Source organism: Euprymna scolopes, chromosome 31, assembly GCF_053919585.1.
Source record: "Euprymna scolopes isolate OS-2025 chromosome 31, ASM5391958v1, whole genome shotgun sequence".
NCBI lineage: Eukaryota > Metazoa > Mollusca > Cephalopoda > Sepiida > Sepiolidae > Euprymna > Euprymna scolopes.
In genome coordinates, this window is record NC_136512.1 from 67,634,365 (window position 1) to 67,652,392 (window position 18,028).

Genomic DNA, 18,028 nt, shown 5'->3' on the forward strand with positions numbered 1-18,028 from the left:
CGAGGGTCGTTTTTAAAGTAATGAATCCTATTTAAAAAAAAACAAGAAAAAACGAAAAAAAAAAACTGAAGAGTGGTAAGATAAAAACGAGCAAGATTTGTGCTCAAGAATTTATTTTTCTATAATACATACTCAAAACCATTCTTAATGCACTTGTGCCAGCGATGGCAATTTATTTATGCAATTTCTCTGATTGATGCAGATGCATAGATTTAAATTCAAATATTTGAATTTAAATTTTAGTAAACCGCTTTTGTACCTTTTAAAAAAAGCAACATGCAGGAATGTTGCATGTTGCTTTTTTTTTTGTGAGAAAAGAAACATATTAATAGTAGTCATCATCATCATCATCATCATCATCATCATCATCATCATCATCCCCACCACCACCATGGAGCTAAAAGATAAGTCTGTGACTGTGCTTAGACGTCCAGAGCACATTTTGTCACTCATATCTCCGTTGCCACTCTGAAATCGACGAACCATTTTCGAACTGTCGTGACATCTACTGCAGCGGCTTCGTAAACGTTCAACCGTCTCCGATGAATGTTGATCGGTTCATTTTTTTTTTCTGCGTGGGGGAATTCAATGACGCATCGCATGCTTCTGATGCACGTCCATGACAGGAGTTGCTTTCTTACAGTCTCACATCGTCAATATATCTGCAGCACAGAGAGATAAAATTTTCAGGTCATAAATGCATAAGTTCAGTCATCATAACAATGCAGTTTGAAATCCTTTCTGATTCATTCGGGTGGAATAAAAAATAGGAGGCATTACTTTTGGAACGCCCTTCATTATATATTTTACAGATGTATTGATACAATGTTTTTTGTTTTTTTTTGTCTGACATGTGTAATTGTGACAGAAAACATGGCAGACCAACGAAAATATTTTTCACTTTAGCTTGATAGACTGACAAAATGTTATTTCAAACTTAAGCATGCTAGACCAACAAAAATGTTAGTTTTTACTCCATTTTTTTATCAGTGTTATGAGTTAAATAGAGCTGAGAGGGACAAGATAATGAAATACCAAGGTCTTATGTACGACATGAAAAGAAACTGGAATCTTAGGAAGATCTCCATTATTCCAATAATTGTAGCAACAACCCGATTCAGGAAAAAAAAATTTAAACTGCATTACAAATATACAAGGTGACTCAAGTGCAAGAGAGATACAAACAATTGCACTTAATGGAACGGTTGGAATCTTAAAAATATCTCTCGGTTGGAATGTATGAGATAGTGGGTGAATGTTTGAGATCCGGTAGGAGGCCCCATCTCCAGCTAGAAAAAAAATGATAAGAAAAGAGAAAAACCTTATACTATTTATGTAGGATTCTATTACAACCAAGTTTATATATATATATATATATATATATATATATATATATATATATAAATTCCACAGCCAAACAAGAGCCATCCATGACAGTACACGAACCGACTGTCATGGCTCTATATAATCTCTCACATTCTGAAAATCATATATATATATATATATATATATATATATATATATATATGATTTTCAGAATGTGAGAGATTATATATAATAAATTCCACAGCCAAACAACGTCGCAGCCCACAAGAGCCATGACAGTCGGTTCGTGTACTGTCATGGCTCTTGTTTGGCTGTGGAGTTTATTATATATATATATATATATATATATATATATATATGTGTGTGTGTGTGTGTGTGTGTGTGTGTGTGTGTGTGTGTGTGTGTGTGTGTGTGTGTGTGTGTGTGGATGTTATTTGCGATCCTTTTGGGGGGTGGGGAATGAATGCAATTATATATACGAAAGTGCATTTGTTACCTAAAGGCGAGTTGGGAATAAGTTTCCCTTTAACCAATTTTGGTACTCCCAAATGGAGAGCGGCAGCGGCATATGTATTATTTTTTAAAATATAATTATCCACTGACACGTGTTTCGTCCAGCCACTCTGATGAGTCGTAGACGACGAAACACATGTCAGTGCATAATTATATTTTAATATATATATATATATATATATATATATATATATATATATATATATATATATATATATATATATAGAGAGAGAGAGAGAGAGAGAGAGAGAGAGAGAGAGATTAATAATTATATATATATATATATATATATATATATATATATATATATATATATATAAACGAAAACAAAGGGATGTAGTGTTTACCTGATATACGCAATGATAAACTTCAAACTAATATAAATAACAGTATTTATATAGAAAATTTAATCCCAACCGAATAAAAAAAAACAATACGCAATAGAGAGTAGAGCTTATTATTTTCTTTCTCTTATGTGTGTGTGTATGTGTGTGTGTGTGTGTGTGTGTGTGTGTTATTTACTTTTAAGTAAACAAATTACATTACGTCACGGCATAATGTAATTTGTTAATAAATAAAATATCTCGCCTTTTTTTTGAGCACTATTTCTAACCTGGTTATATTCATTGGCTTTTACGTTTGGATATCTATAACCTGGAATATATATATATATATATATATATATATATATATATATATATATATATATATATATATATATATATATATATATATATATATATATATATATATATATATATAACTACTTCATTTACTCACATAAAATTAATATACGAAAATATGAATTTATGCGTAAACTTTAAGTATTTACTTCAAAAGTGCTCAATACGTAGGTAGAGCTAGTTAGTAAGTTATAATATATATATATGGCGATTAAGCTACACTGAATATTCCGCGTTTCATCCACTCTATGACTCTTCAGGCTCATGCGCATAAGCCTGAAGAGTCATAGAGTGGATGAAACGCGAAATATTCAGTGTAGCTTAATCGCCATATATATTTTGTAACTTACTACTTACTATATATATATATAGGAGTTTATTTAAATCAGACAAAAACAAACAACGATTTAGTAGTAGCTGTATGACGTTACCATAATGTCTAGCACATAGAGATCAATGGATAGAAATTGGGCTGTGGTGCATTCAGGTAAAACACGAACTTACCTGCCCAAACTGTGACAATATGACACAAAGAGCTGTTACATCTAAATGACAAAGGCTTGAGAATTATAACAACATCTTTAATGATGGTGTTCTTTCAAATTCAAAGAAGAGATGGAAGGTAAAAAGAGATATTGATAAAAAAAAAACTTTAAAAAAAAAAGTAAAGGAAGAAATTCGATGTAAGTATGAACGATTCAATGGTTCAGCGTAGGTAAAGGGATGTAGGTATAATACAACGTCTTATTCTTATTCTTCTTGACTCATCGTTCTCTCAGTCGGTGTGCAGCTGCAGTAGTTCAATACATTATCCATCCGTTCACTCACGTGATCGTAAAGCTAGAAAGGGAGTGAAGCATTTACTTCTAATCAATAGAGTACAAGGATGGCCAACCCATAGCACGAGTGACAAACTTGGCACATCAGCTTTATTTTTCCCCCAACAAGTGAATTTGCAGTCTAAATAAATAAATCAATAAATAAATAAATAATTTTTTTTTAAGTTGACATTTATTTAACAGCATATATTTGTGGAAAAAGTGGAAAACGTAATTATTTACTTGATATTAAGATTATTTTTTCTGTAGATTGTGTTTAGAAAATTGATGACAGAACTTTGGTATTATGTTCTACTAGCAGGGAGACCTGGCGTTGCCCGAGATTGAATGAGAATTAATGAATGTTTCACACTTCTAATACTTTTATTGTCATCAAAATCGGTGAAATCACCCATTCGTCATGTGTTGCTCTAGTTGGGAACGTGTGATGTTAACTTTGGTTAAAATCGGACTGTTCCTTCTTTAATGTTTTTTTTTTTCGATTATCGATTTTTGGTACTTTTTGGGGTCATTCAGATACAAAACCTATATAAGACATATAAGATACATTTGTGTGAAATTTCATAAGAATCGGCCCAGCCATTTTGGAGTCCACAGGGATTTCTCTCTCTCTCTCTCTCTCTCTCTCTCTCTCTCTCTCTCTCTCTCTCTCTCTCTCTCTCTCACACACACACAGTGCCTTTTATATATAAATAGAGATATATGTAAATTATAAAAAATAATTCAATAAACGTAAGTCTGGAAAGTCTTGGTTTCTGTTGCTTTTGGTTTTTTTGTTTTTTTTTCTTTTAAACTCTTTTTTGCACTCCCAAACAAGGTATATATTGCCACTCGGACATAAACAGGTACTATTTGGGGATCACGTTTTACAGGGTATTATGAGAAGTTCAGTAGCGAGATGTCTGTTCACATTACATTTAAATTTTTGCATATCAGTACAATCAGGGAAGCAGGAAACAGAGAGGGAATTCCAAAGTCTAGCCATCTGGGGGAAGAAACTAGAAGGCTTTCACAACAGTGAAGGTGTGGGATTTTGCAAGTAAGGATTATGTACGTCGAGGAGGGGGGCGCACAGGTGATATGGACAGAGATTGGAGCTTGTGCGGGATCTATTTGACTTGATACTCTTTTATAGGTTAATGAAACAAATACTGGAGAACAGTCTTTTTTCCCTACAGATATAGATCTCTATAGATCGCAGTTGTGTGTTTTCTACTGATTAGTACTTGTTTTTCGTTGATTTATTGAGTACTCATGACTGGTGCAAGGTGACATGTACAAAAGTCAGGAGAGAGGAGATATGTTTATGGTTTCGTTGATGGAAATGCCACAGAAGTTCTTATTTATATCATGAAAGTTTTCCGAATAGAAAAAAAGCAAAACAAAAAAAAAAAAGCAATAACAAAATAAAATCTTGACACTTCTACACTATAAGGACGAAATTTTGAAGTCGATAAATGGAGTTTTCAAATAAAAAGAAACAATTGGTTCTACTGATATTTTTTTTGTCAATTCTAATAAAATACAATGGTAGCTTCCAAATTATACAGTCGAAATTACCTGAATATTACTGAATTATTAAAAAATAAACAAAACAACTTTAATCGCGTTAGCAAGGTAAAAATGTCGGCCATCTTGTTTAAATCGAAACAGAAAGTTATCTCCTTTTTGAACTCTCCTGTGTCTTATGATCGTTTTCATCAAATTCTAAATAAAAATATTTTATTTTCTTTAATGAATAATTTTCTACCTTATTGGTTTTTGTAATTTTTTTTAATATATAATCATCTTAAAAATACGAGGAATTCGTATATATCTTTGTTTTCATGTGAAATTCAGACTTACGATTTCCGAAATTTCGTCCCAATAGTGTAGAAGTGCCAAAATCTTTATACATATATGGGGGGGAGTTATATGTGCTCTTTTACACTTTCTACTTCTTTTTATTATCGCTGTTTTATTGTCGCCATTTTATCTAATCGTTGCTTATTTTTATTCATGTGACCAACCCCCAAAAACATCTTTTCATTTATGGAATTTCCCTGATTGGTACATAGATTGAAATTCAAATATTTAAATTTCAATTTTAGTCAAACGCTTTTGTACCTTTCTTTGATTCCCATTCTTGCACGTTGCTTTCTTTCTTTTTTTTTTTTGTGAGAAAAAGGAAGTAAAAAAAAAGAAAGAAGGAAAAGACAGAATAATGACAACACGGGAAGAGAAAGAAAAATAATTAATAGTAGTCATCACTAAGGCTATGGCAACAGAATATTCTTTTCATTCTTATACCCGACACAGTAAGACACAGTCAATCAACCGAGAATCACATCAGTCTCTATAAAAATAAATAAGATATTAACGGATACACACTCAAGAGTCAAAACAATAAAAAGAATATGCTGTTGTCACAACCCTAGTCGTCGTCGTCGTCGTCGTCGATGTCGTCGTCGTCATCATCATCATCATCATCATCATCATCAGCAGCAGCAGCAGCAGCAGCAGCAGCAGCAGCAGCAGCACTCTGTAGCTACAAGATAGGGCTATCTGAAGATATCGGCTGTCTGACTTAAATGCACCAAACATTTATGTTATTGTTTTTTCTTTCCCTTCGCAAAACTCAATCATGTTCTGGAAAGCAAAAAGAACAAAAAGCAATAATTTTCTCTATAAAACGGCCAAACTAAACACTATAAATATATATAAAATCTTGAAAAATAAACATAGGCTCTTTCACGTTCTCCTTTTCTTTTCATCATCACTGTTTCATTCTCGCCATTCCATCTAATAGTTGCTTCTTTCTATGGAGAAAAAAGACACAAGAACGACATTTGCTGAGTTTTCTTTAAAGGTTTATTTGGAGAGAATTGATGTAGAAGAGAGAAAGGGAGACTACTGTTATCTTAGCTAGTTACTTACTTCTTAAATTTAACTTTCACACTTAACAAAATGAGTGACAAAGATGGACAGACATCGAAGCAGCCTTAGATTATAAAGTTTTCTACATTATTGGCAGTGACTTGTTTGTATGGCTTCCACAACAGCTCCACACTATACATGGTCCAGTAAACAACAAACAATTCCTTTTTCAGTGCCGCCATTACTAGCTTACATCTTTGTCTATAAATCGGGGAAGATTTGTATCATTTTGTTTTATAACATCACTAGACTGGTTGTCCGGCGTTGCCCGGGTGTTTCGAGATGTGTGTTGAGCAAAACAAAAAGTGGTAGTAGGCAGGCAGGCTTGAACCCGTACTGCGAAGGAGGAAGAGAACGTGAAAAAATAATGTGACGTCTTTTCTGTTGCATCCCTCACCAAACCGGGAAGTGGCGAATGTTTAAACTAAGCCTAATCAATCAAAAAGAGGTGATGACTTTCCAAAATATCGGCGAAAAAAAGCGACCCCTCCTTGTAGAAAAGTGCCCAGTTGAGGATGAAAGAATTAATGTGCGTAGCCAATTTTACAATATTTGTTGTTTGAAGGGTCGAGCTTCAAAACGATACCGATCTTGTGAAAATCTATCGCCTTTGTTGAAAGTTTTAGGCAGGCATACATACATACATACATACATACATACATACATTATGATTGCAACGTCTTGTCAGACGAGTGCCACTCCCTCAGACATTTAAAATCCATGAGCCCAAATGCCTGAGGGAGTATCTATACAAAGATGATGTTACAGAGTCTTAGCTTTGTACGACAGCTAAGTCTCTCTCTCGGTTCAAAATGTTGAGATCCAGCAACAAGCAAGAGCAAGATAGCCAGCAACAAATTAAACTGCAGACCAGCTTAATGCGGGTACTGGTCTCCCGCTTTATGGTTTTTTTAAATCAGAGATTTGCTTCTCCTAGAAAGGTTGCCTTCACCACGGTTTACGGGAGCCCTCTCCACCCAATACACATATACACACACACACAAATATACACGGTGCTAGTTGGCCGTTGACCCAGAAAAAGAGTTCATTCGCCCTTTGGAAGGTCTTGTTTTTAATCCTTCAGGGAGACTAGCCGCCCTCCTCACCAAACAAGTCTGGTGGGGGAACCAGTTTAGTCGCCGGTGACCCGACCATGAGGCAGGTAGTACTGGGTTACATGGTACCAGTAGCATATGACATGACCTGACAAAAAGGCAGGCATACAAACATACATACATACATACATACATACATACATACATTTAAACAGACAAATGAGATTTATATCATACATGACATGCACTCGGTGTGACTCTTGTCAAAATTCACACTAACTGAACTGATGTCATTCTTCATCGTCCCTCTCTGTTTTGTTTACGCATTTAACCTCTGCCTCAACTTTACATCACTCATCTTTCATTCTACTCTTGGAATGATGTCGTTTTACAAATTTGGGTTACTATGACATGCACTCTGTGTGACTCTTGTCAAAATTCACACTAGATAACTTAATTAATATAGAATCCCTAATATGTAGCAAACATTCTTCTGAGAATAGCATCCAAGATGAGAACCATTGTCTGAATAATCTCGGGTATCTGTGTTTGGTTTTCATCAAAGTTATTCACAATCACACAAACTGGATTTTATTAAAGACCAGTGGAGGTACCCGGCGTTCTTGGGGGCCATATAAAATTAATAGAAGTAAAATTGTGTGTCACATCTTTATATTAAAATTTCCATCTCTCCCTATCTCTCCAACCATCTCTATACCTTTCTCTCTTTACTTCTCTTCCTTTTACCGTCCTTCTCCGTAGGCCTTGTTTTATCCTTCGCTGAACTCAGTTCTCTCTTTTGTTTTCCTGTACTGAAAAAAATGTACAGTAGAACCCCGGGATATAGCATTAATCCGTTCTGGGGTTGTGATCATAAGGTGAAATCGCCGTATGGTGGGGCTTAAGCAAAATTTTATACAGTACATATCAAAAAATACTAAAACAAAATACAATACAGTATATAATACACATGTATATAATCAAATAATATTATAAATAACACCGTAAAGCGGGGTACATGCCGTAACCAAGGACCGGAAATCATCGTATTCCACATTGTGACCTGAAAAAACCGTATCCTAGGGTCATCGTATACCAGGGTTCTACAATAATTAGGATACTGAAGCTATCTCTTTTAAATGTAATACTGTAATATATTTATTGCTTCTGGGGAACGCCGAATGGAAAAAAAAACAATTATTAAAATATCACAAGTACATACACACAAACCTATATAACTGCGTTTTTTTTTTTGTTTTTTTTACAGAAAAAAAAGAAGCTTTGTTTTTACCCAGAATGAATTTTTATTGGGTATCTTAATAGTTGTTTGACGCTGTACTAATTGTGTGAATGAATGCAATTAATTTTATCTAAATAATATTTTACTGTTTTAGTGTTTAAGTAAGCATAGAAGGGTTTCAATCAATTTAAATTAAACCAAGTATTGGAATAACTTATTTAGGCAGCAATTTGTAAAAATAAGTGGAAGCAGATCCAGAGAAAATAAATATTACTCAATTTGCCGAGAATGATAAAGTATTTTACAAAAAGTGTTATTTGTAAATTAAAAAAAACAAAAAAACTATTTAACAAACTGATGTAATGAAGATGTGGTAGTTGTGGTAGGGAAACGAGTTCTTGCAGTGGATGTCTTTCAAGGAGGGATCATAGATTGGAGCTCAGTCGAGCATTTTCTATGAAAATAACGATAGAGTAGAGAAAAACTGATAATCATTCTTCTTTGAGAAATGGGCTGAAATAACAAAAGAGATAGTCTCTCCCCGCTAGAGCCTTCATCTTGCATTTTCTTTAGTGCTATGGTTGTTTCTTTCATTTAGACGGCTGAGCTGACTCTGAAGATAACATAATAAGTTCTACCAAAAGAACAGCAATCATTTGTCTGCTGAGGTCCTTCTACTTGTCTGTCGACCGACACTGATTTTATCGACCTTTAGATCATGTGACCAACTCCAAAAATACCTTTTCATGTTTGGGATTTGGATCTGATTGGTACCTAAATTTAAATTTGTTTATGTTGGACTTGAAGACATCCAAGTTGTAGTCAGGTGGGAAACAGGTAAACAAAAGAGAGTTCCACAGGCGTGCACTTCTAAGAAAGAAGCTTTGTTCATGGCATCTACATTTTGATTTAGACACAGATAAAGAGTGGGGAAAATTATTGATAGTGGTTTCAGCTAGACAAGTGTTTTTCGTGAAAGATTGGCAAGCGGGGAACCAGAGATTGGAGCTCAGAGGAGCACTTGCCATGGAAATAACGATAAAACTAAGACAGGCTCGCAACGTCTCTTCTGTGGGAGAGACGTTGAAGGGAAGAGAAAAGGGCATCCCCACTAAGCCACAAAGTCTATTTTGTACTCTGTCAAGGCAGGATAGGCTGTTTTTAGCAGCTCCTGCCCAGATATGGCAACAGTACTCCATCCTTGGACATACTTGGCTTTTATATAGATAGAGAATTGCATCAGCAGTGAGATATCTACTGGAGCAGTAGAAGAATCTGACCATTTTTCCAGCGTCCTTGGCAACAGATTTGATATATGTGTTCCATTTCAGATCAGAAGTAAAGGTCAATCCCAGAAGCTTGTCAAAACATGGAACCTCTCCAAGACGAGAGCCATCCATTTCAATTGATGCCAGATGTACTTACTTGTTCTTTGTGGCAACTGAATCGAAAAGTGATTCAAACGAACAGCTAAAAAGAAAATCACTCTAATTGCTATACTCTTTCTTTCTTTGCTTTGTTTAAATTCGCTTTCCTCTTCACTTCCTAAAGCAAGATAGTTTTCACAGAGACGTGTTAACTCAGAGTATTTTTCAATCAATGGAAATCGTTTCAAACCCCAAAAGTAAAAAATCTATGCCAAAATATTAAGCCGACAATGCAAACTTAGAAATTCCTACTTTTCCTCTGTCCCCATTCTCGAATGTTGCTTTTCTTGCAAGAAAAAGGAAACAAATAAAAGAAAGACAGAAAAAAAAAAGAAACGGGGGAGAGGAAAGAACGGTAGTAATATTAACAAACCAGTTTATATTCTATATCCACCCGTTCACAACAAATGCAATCATCATCATCATCATCATCATCATCATCATCATCATCTTCTTCTTCTTCTTCTTCTTCTTCTTCTTCTTCCCACTGTTACGACAATCACAACCACCATCATCATCAGTATCCATATCGTGTAGGCATTAAAGGCAGCTTGTTTTTGTTTCTGGTATTGACGACATGCTGGCATATGTTTTGCCGATTACCAGTTGTGTTGTTGAAAGCTGGCTTAGACATTAATTTGACAGCAGTTGATGAACCAGCGGTAGATATTCAGATATTACTGATACGCAGTCTGTGCTGTAGCTGTCGATTTGAATTCAGTGCCAGAGCTGGCTCTGAAGACTCCATAATACTGATGATGAATTCTAAGTATGTTTGACCACCGTAGCCCTTCTATTTATCCATCGCTGGATGTACATTTAAATTCCGTTAAAAATCAACAAACTAGATTTATGACTACGTTGTTGGATATGACGTCATGAGAGGAAGTACATATATTTATTCATGTGACTAACTCAAAAAAAAACAAAAAAACATCTTTTCATTTATGGAATTTCCCTGATTGGTGCATAGATTAAAATTCCAAAATGTTTTTTTTTTTTGTATTGTTTTACGGCATATCAACCAATTTGGCTTATTAGCTTCAAGTTGTTTATATTTTCAAATATTTATTCACTCTCACCACCACCAACACCACCACACATGTTGTTATTTCTATTTTTGTTCACTCCAAAATGGCATCTTGCTACTAAAGTGTAAGGGGCTAATGTGATGGGGTTTACGTTCACAGCAGGGCAAATTAGTTGAGGAGTTGAGCAGGAAGATTTTTGTTTGTGTTGCATTTAAATTTCTGTACGTTAATACAGTCGGGAAAACAGAGAGCAGGTAGGGAATTCTGAACACAATTCGTTTGAGAAAATAGGCTTTTAGAGTACAAAAACTTTTGGCATCTAGTCTCCTTTGCAGTGAAGGGGTGAGATTTTGTTGCTATTCAGGTGGGGCAGGGGTATTTATGTTGATGGGTTACAAGTGTAGTAGGTTTATTGGAGCACATTCTGTGGAAGCATTTGTAAAACATGTATAGGGATGCAACACTGCGGTGATGTGACAGGGAATGGAGCTTGACAGACAGTGTGGGACCTATTATGTTAAATTTTATTTTTGTACACCTTGTGTGGAAGAGAGAGGCTAGCGATTGGTACATCAACCCAAGTGTGCATGGGGCGAATGGTGGCTTTATAGAGATACTAAAAAAATACCAGTCTAAAGGTGGATAAAAGTAATTCCTCAGGCAGAATCATTTTAAACCATGTTATGTCCATTTATGAAGATTAAAATCAAGATTAAATGCTACTAAATCTAGAATCCTTATTCCAATTTAATCAAAGTCCATTATGTTCAGAGTTTAGAAAATGTCTAAAATTTAAGCTTTAGAACTCTTAAGAAGAAATTGAAATTCAGGTAATCTTGCTTGATTGGTGTCTTATAAATAAAGATTTTATGACTAGGAATCTTACATATATGAATTTTCAAATGGGAGGTTGTGCCCTTATATTATGCCCTCCAAAACACTTTCAAAAACTTACCGAAAATTTAGGGAATATTTATTAATTGATGTTTAATACCTATTGCTTGAATTGAAAAAAAAAAAAAATCTGAATTTTCATGAAGGATTTCCACGCCTTTTACCTACACTGCATAAAACTAAACTGTTAAGTCTTGAGCCATTCTGTAGAACAAAAATTGCAGCAGTAGATCCAGTTGGCAAAAAATCAATGCAGTTATGATCTCGAGTGTTGAGTGATTCTGTAGAAGATGGTAGCAGAAGATCCAGTCGTGATAAAATGAAGATTGATAACGAACTGACTGGAATCCAAAATTTGGTATTTTTATAATGAGATCGGAGGCTTCTCATTAGTTGATTGTCCTAGCACATAGTCATAAATAAGATCGTCCAAAATTCATCAAAAACATTTTAGCATAAACTATATATAGTTCACATTTGAACCCGTTATGCCTTGCAGCTGTGTTCTAAAATTCATAATGACCAGTTAATTAGCTTATAAGTGAATCACATACATGCAAATATATAGCCTGCTATGGGATAAGTTGATTTACCCATTTCAGGAATAAGGGACTTACCTAGAGACAATAAATATAATTATATCTAATATGTTATTGAGTAGTGATTCGTGGCAGTTATGACCCCAGAATCATGACGTGTACTTCTGTAACTTATAGGGTGGAACAATAAAATTGTCGCCCTAGAAAAGGCGACATGCTTCGATTTCCGTTTGATGAAAACCAGTTTTCTATATTTTTTTGTTGCAGATCATCTACTAGTTGGCCAGCTGTGTACAAATACCAAGAGAGATAGGAACTTTTCATCATGTCTGAAAGTGACACAATGTTCAACGAGCAAGATCGGAGATGCACCGTTGTACAACTCATGCTCTCTACCGATCCAAGTTATGACAACAGGACCATTGCCAGTATTCTCAAAATTTATTGCTAGATTGCCATGAACAACAGGGGTGTACCCAGTGTGATAAAAACAAAGTTTCTGGCTACGGTTATAGTCTTTGGTGTGGTTTCAAGTGAGACCCACATCATGACACCTCACATTGTTGGCTTGAAAGTCAACACCAAAGTGTACCTGGATGTGCTGAAGAGTGTGGTGATCCTCTGGTGCAATCAGGTGTCCACTAGCAGACCCTGTGTGTGGCAGTAGGACTCAGCGCCGGCCTACAAGTCCAAAGAGACCCAGGCACTGCTTCAGAAGGAGTGCTATGACTTCTCTCAATGCCCCCCTCCTACCCTGACCTGAACCTGCTGGACTACTTTGTTTGGTCATATGTCGAGAACATCACCAACATGACCTCCCACAACACTAACGCCAGCCTGATCGCTGTCATCCATTGAGTATTCACCAAGTATTTGCAGAGTATTCGCCAAGCTCCTGTCAACACTTGTAGAAAAGGCATGCTCCCAGTTCCGGACCCGTATCGATGCAGTGATTCAGGCTGAAGGCGGCTATATTGAATAGATATCAGCTCTACTACATAATTAAGTTACCTGAATTGATTTTTACAATAAAAATTCAAAAATAAAGCTGTAGTATTGTTTTCTTTAGGGCGACACTTTTATCGTTCCCCCCTGTATACCATTGTGTTTGTCTTGATTATTATAGACCTACAAGGCTACAACATAAACATATAAATATATCTTTGTAAAAATATAGAAGAGATAGGATACTGGCATGTGTTGAGCAGTAATGTAAGAACGTTGTCTCTGAAAGTTGAATAAATCAGCCAGTGTCAAGATGAAGAAAAGATAAAAATTTGATGCACTCTCACTTTGAATATTGTGCCATCCCCACTTACCGACTTACCCTGACCTCTATCTAAGTGACCTTGACATGCTCTTTCTGATCACCAGACACACCAATGTTAGTAAGTTTCTAGCATCATCCTAAATTGTAACAAAGCCTATAAAACATTGATGTGTTCCTATTTACTTGCTTCCCCACGAGGGCAGGATTAGACACAAAGTCGGTTTTTAATGTCGGGGAGGGGGGCGGATCCAGATCACCTAAAAATATGCATTCTAGATTGGAACAAAAAATTATAATTGCCTAAATCTAGAAGGATTTAGACGTTGAAGATGAGTTCTTAATGTGACTGCTTGACACGGACACATCTCTACAGCCAATTGATATGTAGGGAAAATGGTAACTTACATGGATAGCATATGTGCATGTTTCAAAGGGTCGGTCGTGTAACAAAAAAAATAGAAGGAAAGAAAGGAACGATAAAATGACGAAACCCAGTTGGTTGACATTCACATGAGCGACGCAGACTGTTACCATTTCTATGCCAATGAAACAGGTGAATGAAAACAGACATGAAGCAAACAGGAAAACGAGTTGTAAAAAGGTGTTCTGCATATGTAGTCTTATTTAAATCAACTTGAAAGCGTGTCGCGTTTTGAAGTTGGAAGTTTTGACAACAGAGTGTCAAGCTTTGGAATTGGAAGTTTTGACAACAGAGTGTTACGTTTTGGAGTTGGAAGTTTTGACATTAGAGTTGAATTTAGCTGAAAAATTGTTAGTTTAACCATATTATTGTTGTAAAATAAACTTTAATCTACCACAGATTAAGGTCGTTTGCATGACCGAAATATTGGTTAACTTTAGAGACGTGTCTATATCATTATACTTGTATAAGAGCCAAGTACGTCTTAGGATGGAGTACTTCTGCCACATTTGGATAGGAGCTGCTCGGAGCACCCTATCCTGTCTTGACAGAGTTTAAACTAATTTCATAGCCTAGTAAGTGATGCCCTTTTCTCTTTGCTGCAACCTCTTTCCCTCAGAAGAGATGTTGCTAGCCTATCTCTGCTCTATCGTTATTTTCATGGCAAGTGCTCGTCTGAGTTCCAATCTATGGACCCCCCCTTGCTAAACTTTCACAAAAAACACTCGTTTAGCTAAAACCACTATCAATAATTTCCCCCACTCTTTATCTGTGATTAAACCTCCATGTGGATTTCATGAATGCGGCTTCTTTCCTAAAACTGCCCCATCGTGAATCTCTATTCTGTTGGCCTGCTTTCCAGCTGACTACAATATGGTAAGCGTAAACAATTTCGTGTTGAACCATCCCTGAAATAATCAAATGATACCAAATTCTCACTACTAACGATTACTACTTGTCCCAATGATTACTGTACTCATTAACCCTTATCCTTGAATGGCTTCCAGGCCTTGATAAGTGGCGACTCCTTTGTAAAAAATAAAAAGTTCACATGCTTATCGACTGATTCCATATATTAACGATTCCGTATTGTCATACAGTAAATTGTTTATGGGTCCAGATTTTTGCACAAACTTGCCTACAGATATTTTTTTGTATGTTTGGAAGTCGCTCCAGACAAGGCACATATGTAGAGATTTTGAATATTCAGAATGAAAAAAGAGAAATTGAGATTAGTATATAACGGATTAACACAAATATTTCATTTTTTGTGTGGAAATCGCTCGAGACAAGGCTTAGAGTTAAAAAGAACAAAAGATGATTAACGCATACTTATCTTTATCTACGTAGAAATTATTAATACGATAAATTTAAAAATAAATTTGAGATTAATATATAACATATTAAGGTTTATGCACCAAGCCCCGCTCAAGAGAGGGTCTTCTTTTTCCGTGATCTTGACGCTTTTGTCTCAGGTCCAAAGTGTATCGTTCTAATCGGGGATTGGAAGGCCATCCTTGACCCAAGTATAGATAAGGTAAGAGGCGAAGCTAGAGGGTTAGAGAGGTGCAAAACCAATCTGGCTGACCTGATGGCTAGAGGTGATCTGGTTGTCAAGTACTCGGGGTGGGAGATGTGGACATGGAATAATAGATGTTATGTTTGACGTTCATCTTCGTCGCCAACTGTTATGTTTGCAGATTGAACCAAATAACGTATAAAGCAATACAATTGAAGACTCAACAAACAAAGGTAGATCAATAAGAAGTGTATTAGGAAAAGTATATTTACAGTATATTTACATAATGGTTGTCAAGTAAGAGAGTCTTGGCTGAAGAACATATCTGCTCTCGGCTCAGCCTTCGGTGGCTTCTGGTTAACACACACTCAGACTAACCGAGTCTTGCTATTTATGTGTAATATTATCCACATATGTAAATGAGTGGGTGCCACCACAACAATAGAGTAGACTCCTATCCAAACCTGGATAGGATGTTAGTTAAAAAAGACGACATAGAGCTCCTAGATTGTCCTACATTCCACTGGCTAAGAGAGTCGGACCATAAACTAGTTATAGTTATATAAATAAACTAGTTATACTATAACAATAAACTAGTTACAGTTATAGTTATGTCTGAATCTGGGGAATAGGCCCAAATTAGAAGGATACTGTAAGTTGAATACCTCCCTACTAGAGATACACGACTTCCGGATAAAACTAGCTAGGCTCATTCAAAAGGCTTTAGTGAGAGCGTTTACAGGGAATAGGTGGTGAGTTAACCTAAAAGCTAAGATTAGAAACTTTTCTGTCACATACTCTCAGCGCCTTGCAGCAAATAAGGCTAGGACGAAGAAGCAACTTGAGGAAAAGTTAGCTAGGGCCACGGGTTTAAGAGATACTGTAGGTCAAGAACTAGCTAGGCAGGACCTTTGATGTGAGGCTAGCAAGCATTATGAAGGCCAAGTAGTTAGGGATAGACTTCGGAAAGTAGCCAACGAAGTCCCATGCAGATGTACAGAAGGAGGTCCCCATGCGTGATAAGTACATAGCTAGCAGCAAGCACCTGGACAAATGCACTTAATGGTTTTTTAAATCAGAGATTTGCTTCTCCTAGAAAGGTTGCCTTCACCATGGCTTACGAGAGCCCTTTCCACCCCAACACACACACACACGCACACACACACACACACACACACACACACACACACACACACACACACACACACACATGGTGCTAGTTGGCCGTTGACCCCGAAAAAGGGTTCATTCACCCTTTGGAAGGTCTTGTTTTTAATTCTTCAGAGAGACTAGCCACCCTCCTCACCAAACAAGTCTGGTGGGGAACCAGTTTAGTCACCAGTGACCCGGCCATGAGGCAGGTAGTACTGGGTTATATGGTACCAGTAGCATATGACATGACCTGACATATATATATATATACATAAAGTAAGACAACTACAAAATCCTCGCATAAGCCTGATGAATCCTAGCGTGGATGAAACACGGAATATTCTGTGTAGCTTAATTGCCATATATTACTTTAACTTTTCAGATATATATAATTTTTCTTTAACATTATCGTTTTTTTCTACATACTTTCTTAATACTTTATAACTTAATAATCCTTTATTTTAATTCTTTATTTCTTCTTTGCGTGGTCGTTTTTTTTTTTATCTGCAATTTCCGTTTTAGTCTTTAAATACTCCTATCTATCAAATATATCAATCTACCTACACATTCATATCCTGTATGTATATTTACTTATATTTTACTATATACATTTACTTACATACTTACTTGCTTTATTCGAAATTTGCAGATACCGGCCATCCTCGCCCATTAAATTTTATTTTTTATTTTTATTTATTTATTTTTTCCATTTAGTGTCTTTTAATAACTCTTGCTGACATTTTCTTAAGTAATGACCTGTACATTTCAGTTGACCTCTTTTTTAGCCCTATATTTTTCACGCCTTTTAACGTTATCTTGTCTGGGTCATTTTGACATTTACTTTTCTATTTTATATTTAATTCTATCACCATTTAATCTTTTTTTCTCTTTTCTTCTTCACTGATTTTTCTTAATCACACTTTGTCTCGGCAGCCGTGTTAAACGCATATTTTATTTTTATTTTATTTTTATTGGAATTTTTCCCCCTTTTCCTTGTACATATTTGTGAATTATTCCATCGATTTGGCCTTTTGGATTATTTTGGACCATCTTCCAATTACGCGATTTCCTTGGATTTTACTTGTGTGAATGGAAATTTAATTAACTTTTTTGGATTTATATTTTTGGATTTTACCGTCATTGGAGACTTTATCTTTCACCAGACTATCCATTCACGTGAAATCACCTTTTTCTTCACCATAT

The 18,028-nt window shown here is 35.7% G+C and overlaps 1 protein-coding gene across 1 annotated transcript in view; it reads right to left on the reverse strand.

The window, feature by feature from the left end:
* Positions 1-3,375, reverse strand: part of LOC145255792 (fasciculation and elongation protein zeta-2-like) — a 157,748-nt gene extending 154,373 nt beyond the window's left edge. Inside the window, exon 1 of the mRNA XM_080114475.1 lies at positions 3,027-3,375. The gene's annotated coding sequence lies outside the window, so the exon portion shown is untranslated. The remainder of the gene's footprint in view (positions 1-3,026) is intronic.
* Between the last annotated feature and the right edge of the window lie 14,653 nt (positions 3,376-18,028).